Genomic DNA, 5,727 nt, shown 5'->3' with positions numbered 1-5,727 from the left:
GCTGGGGATCTTCAACCGATCCGGAGTTCCCGGGTTCGAACCCGACCGCGGCGGCTGCGTTTTTATGGAGGAAAAACGATACGGCGCCCGTGTGCTGTGCGATGTCAGTGCACGTTAAAGATCCCCAGGTGGTCGAAATTATTCCGGAGCCCTCCACTACGGTACCTCTTCTTCCTTTCTTCTTTCACTCCCTCCTTTATCCCTTCCCTTACGGCGCGGTTCAGGTGTCCAACGATATATGAGACAGATACTGCGCCATTTCCTTTCCCCAGAAAACCAATTATTATTATTATTTCAATTTCATCTTTAACATTGCGCAGCACACGGGCGCCCTTTGCGTATCGCCTCCATCGAAATGCGGCCGCCGCGATAGGGTTCGAACCCAGGCATTCCGGTTCAGTACACCCGCGCCATGTTGCGCTTTTGGAGAAGTTTCGGTGTCCCAGGTTACGTTGTCTGGTAACGATACGCATGCGCAGACGCGCGGAGAGCAAGGTTGCTTTTTGTTTGTTTTGTGTTGCTTCATTGTTCAACCTCTTGACATGATTATCTGCCTCAGGCAGGGAATTAAACAAGACAAAACAAACTCTCAGACGCAGCTAGATTTGCGGGGAAAATATATTTACTCATATTTAGAGGGCGCGATGGAGTGAAAACGTCGGCGGCGGCGCGCGGATCAGTTTGCGTCGTCGTCGGCGGCGGCGGCGGAGCAGCGAGGGCAGACGGCGCCGGCGCGCCGATGCCTCGGCGCACACCTCTACCCCTCTGACGCCAGCGATCAGTGGTTGCGAGACCTGCAAGCAGTTCGCAGAAGAAACGGAAAAAAAATTCGTTTTAAAAATATTTACCGCACAGAATCAACTGAAACTTGGGGGAATTTTAATTTAACTAGTTGAGAATTGAATGCGATAAGCAGGGTATGCGTGAAAAAAGGCTGTCATGGCCCCTTTAACGTACGCCACCCTCCCTACACTTTCCCACACCACAGCTTCCCCTTTCCTTCATCCCACTGCGATTTCCAGTAAAACCAACGCCCCGCGCATGCGCATAACCTCCTCGCCACCGCTTCTGCATGGCATGCCGTACGAAAATCGGCGACGAGTTCGCTCCTACCATGGCTGCTCATGTTCTTTCACGGACGATGTTTTCTCGCCCAGCGACGCAAACTTCCGAGCAATAATTAGGTGCAGCGCTAGCATGTTCTATGCCCACGCACCGCCTTCAACTGAGAACACGCGGTCTGGTTCTAAATCGTCCTTGAGTCAGGTATTATATGGATTAAGTGCAGTACTGACAACGTACTGCGCGGCAGGGTGTGCCCACAGATGGTTCATGAGCCAGCGCTGTTTTCAGTACGCCCTAAAGTAAGTTCAAATGGCCCCTGCACAGGCGTTTATAATGACGTCTCCTCGTATGCTTTTTCCTCAGCGCAAATTTCTATTTGCGACTGGAGGCAAAGCCACCTAGACTAGGTGGCTTTGCTGGAGGCCGCTAGAGGGGCGCGCTACTGGAATAAGCCCATTGCTCAGTCGCAGGCAAGTTTTATTTCGTTGAAAACAAGCTAAAAATCTAAGGCTTCCTGCTCCCTGCTTTTGTTCGAGCCTATGCTTCAAGGAGCATCTTTGTCGCGCTCTTCTACCGTGAGCTGCTGCACGATCGAGTGACGATGACAATGGTGACTCACACTTTCTGTACCTTTCAAAATGAGATTAACTGTGAAAATGGGTAGCAACAATGATGACGGTGAGTGCAGGGGCAAGAGCCAACAAAAGCCTTTGTTTGTTTCTCGCAACAGTGGAAAAAAAAAACGTGTGAAATAGACGAGAACAGACGGTCCTGAAAAAGTCACACTGCCAGTAAAATGAAGAAAGTGACTGTAATGCAATGACCAGATATATCCCAGTACCTGCTGCAGTCGAAAGCAGGTGTTTGAAACGTTTCTTTTTGGCAAATAATTTGTCTATCTCCGGTTTGTCGTCTCGTACTGTAGGTGCAATTTGCACCTCTGTCTAAGCAAGAGCAACATGCATGCCTTCCACACAACTCGGACTGGTGGTACAAAATGGACCAACCGCCCATTGCCGATTTCACAGAATTCAGCAGCGCTAACAAATCTTTTACATTGGACTTTTGAATGTCTGCGCATCAGCTCACGTAATACGGAGGTTATGATTTTTTTGTTCGACTATTGTGGGCACAAGTTTAGATAAAGATAAGAAGCAGAACTCCACTCGGTTAAAGGCATAGAGTTTCTTACTATTAACTAGAGGGAAAGCTGGCACCCTGCCTATGGGAGTTTGCATGGAGCTTCCTCGAGACCACCTGCACCACCATGGGCGCTCTAAGCACCATGGGGCGGAGAGCTACCGACTGCAGAACTACAATTTTTGGCCAAAAAATATTTAAAAAAAGAAACGTTGTTCGATAATCAAGAATATCCTATCATTCAATATCCTGTCCATAAATCGTAACAAACGAGCAGAAAAGCATGTAAATGAAAATTTTGCTCAAAATAAGCAATGGCTTGCTCTCCTATTGGTCAAGCATTGCAGACCACAAAAGCCAATATTTCGTGCTTGACAGATGCAATTTTAAAAATAAATATGTTTTTAAAAAAATTTTTGTCGCTTTAACAACTTAAAAGGTTTTTCCACGGTATTTCAGAAAACAAAAACCTTTTAATGCTGTCCTGTGCTGTTGCGTTTTCGCTACTATGACTTTTGCTCACTATACTTTCACGCCGAAGTCGTCTGCGCGCGGAGCGCGCCGTGGACGAATGGGACATCTTTAGTAACGCCACTCTCTGTTCCTAAAAAAAATAAACCTACTGTTCCGCACCAAGTAGCTCATCCCCCATGATGCTTTGCGCGCCCATGGAGGGGCAGGTGCAGCGCCGTTATCTTTCCCTCTAGTTAATAGTAAGAAACTCTATGGTTAATGGTACCTTAATGGCTGAAATATCAGTTCTTTTTCGTTCAACGTCTATTTTTTTCCCCCTTGGCGTTTGTGAAAGTCTTGTAGAGTATGATCTTGCTGATTTCCTCTTGAGCTTGCTTCAAGTTGAACTTGCTGACTGAGCCTCTATATGTAAGAAAAAAAATCCACTACCTTACATGGTACAATTTAATTAAAGATGTTATTCTTGAGCAAGGACCTCGCAATCTGTATCATAGGGTACATAATCTCCGGATTAAAAGTAGTGGCAAATATCTCCTTATTGTATTTGAAATTAAGAGCTTCTAAAAAAATTGAACTTGTGATGTCTTTAACAAGTTAGGTGTACCGAAATTATTTGTTCACCGCACGGCGAGAAATAAAAAAAAACGAAAAATGTTTCCTTTCCTCCCCTTTCCCTTAACTTTTCCGTTGTGCGTGCGTGCGTGTGTGTGTGTGCGTCCGTGCGTGTGTGTGCGTGCGTGCGTCCGTGCGTGTGTGTGTGTGTGTGTGTGTGTGTGTGTGTGTGTGTGTGTGTGTGTGTGTGCGCGTGTGTGTGCGCGCGTGTGTGTGTGTGTGTGTGTGTGTGTGTCGGGTGTTTCACGTAAGACTTTACGCATTTTTAAAAAAATAGGCTTTCTGAGTTAGAAGAGCGCTTTTTTTCGGCACTGCATTGACAGTGGTGTAGTACATCAGAATACAGCTGAAACGTGCTAACTAGCAGGTTGGTTAACTAATATTGAGAAGTTAACTTGTTAACTATTACTGTTAGGCTCCTTAATTACTGAGAGGAGTGTAACCCACCGTAAGTAATATCCAAATCAGTTTTTAGAATTTTGAAAACGCGGTTACCGTCGGCGCTGTGGCCTAACAAATTTTGGCTTTTTCGACGAGTTACGTGCACTGCAGAGGTTGCTTTGCATGCAAGCTTCTCGAAGGAGCATGTGTTTTTGAGCGATGTAGCCAAAATTTTGGCTTTTTCGACGAGTTACGTGCACTGGAGAGGTTGCTTTGCATGCAAGCTTCTCGAAAGAGCATGTGTTTTTGAGCGATGTAGCCAACATTTTGGCTTTTTAGACGAGTTACGTGCACTGGAGAGGTTGCTTTGCCTGAAATCTTCTCGAAGGCGCTTGTGTTTTTGAGCGATGTAGCCAAAATTTTGGCTTTTTCGGCGAGTTACGTGCTGGAGAGGTTGCTTTGCATGCAAGCTTCTCGAAAGAGCATGTGTTTTTGAGCGATGTAGCCAAAATTTTGGCTTTTTCGACGAGTTACGTGCGCTGGAGAGGTTGCTTTGCATGCAAGCTTCTCGAAAGAGAACGTATTTTTGAACGATATAGCCTGGCTTTTTCGGCGAGTTACGTGCTGGAGAGGTTGCTTTGCATGCAAGCTTCTCGAAAGAGCATGTGTTTTTGAGCGATGTAGCCAAAATTTTGGCTTTTTCGACGAGTTACGTGCACTGGAGAGGTTGCTTTGCATGCAAGCTTCTCGAAAGAGCATGTTTTTGAGCGATGTAGCCAAAATTTTGGCTTTTTCGACGAGTTACGTGCGCTGGAGAGGTTGCTTTGCATGCAAGCTTCTCGAAAGAGCATGTGTTTTTGAGCGATGTAGCCAAAATTTTGGCTTTTTCGACGAGTTACGTGCGCTGGAGAGGTTGCTTTGCATGCAAGCTTCTCGAAAGAGAACGTATTTTTGAACGATATAGCCTGGCTTTTTCGGCGAGTTACGTGCTGGAGAGGTTGCTTTGCATGCAAGCTTCTCGAAAGAGCATGTGTTTTTGAGCGATGTAGCCAAAATTTTGGCTTTTTCGACGAGTTACGTGCACTGGAGAGGTTGCTTTGCATGCAAGCTTCTCGAAAGAGCATGTGTTTTTGAGCGATGTAGCCAAAATTTTGGCTTTTTCGACGAGTTACGTGCGCTGGAGAGGTTGCTTTGCATGCAAGCTTCTCGAAAGAGAACGTATTTTTGAACGATATAGCCTGGCTTTTTCAGCGAGTTACGTGCTGGAGAGGTTGCTTTGCATGCAAGGTTCTCGAAAAAGAGCACGTATTTTTGAACGATATAGCCTGGCTTTTTCGGCGAGTTACGTGCTGGAGAGGTTGCTTTGCATGCAAGCTTCTCAAAAGAGCATGTGTTTTTGAGCGATGTAGCCAAAATTTTGGCTTTTTCGACGAGTTACGTGCACTGGAGAGGTTGCTTTGCATGCAAGCTTCTCGAAAGAGCATGTGTTTGTGAGCGATGTAGCAAAAATTTTGGCTTTTTCGACGAGTTACGTGCACTGGAGAGGTTGCTTTGCAGGCAAGCTTCTCGAAAGAGCATGTGTTTTTGAGCGATGTAGCCAAAATTTTGGCTTTTTCGACGAGTTATGTGCACTGGAGAGGTTGCTTTGCATGCAAGCTTCTCGAAAGAGCATGTGTTTTTGAGCGATGTAGCCAAAATTTTGTCTTTTTCGACGAGTTACGTGCGCTGGAGAGGTTGCTTTGCATGCAAGCTTCTCGAAAGAGAACGCATTTTTGAACGATATAGCCTGGCTTTTTCGGCGAGTTACGTGCACTGCAGAGGTTGCTTTGCATGCAAGCTTCTCGAAGGAGCATGTGTTTTTGAGCGATGTAGCCAAAATTTTGGCTTTTTCGACGAGTTACGTGCACTGGAGAGGTTGCTTTGCATGCAAGCTTCTCGAAAGAGCATGTGTTTTTGAGCGATGTAGCCAACATTTTGGCTTTTTAGACGAGTTACGTGCACTGGAGAGGTTGCTTTGCCTGAAATCTTCTCGAAGGCGCTTGTGTTTTTGAGCGA

The sequence above is a fragment of the Amblyomma americanum genome, chromosome 1, assembly GCF_052857255.1.
Source record: "Amblyomma americanum isolate KBUSLIRL-KWMA chromosome 1, ASM5285725v1, whole genome shotgun sequence".
In the NCBI taxonomy this organism is placed as follows: domain Eukaryota; kingdom Metazoa; phylum Arthropoda; class Arachnida; order Ixodida; family Ixodidae; genus Amblyomma; species Amblyomma americanum.
Note: the sequence above shows the minus strand (reverse complement) of the source record.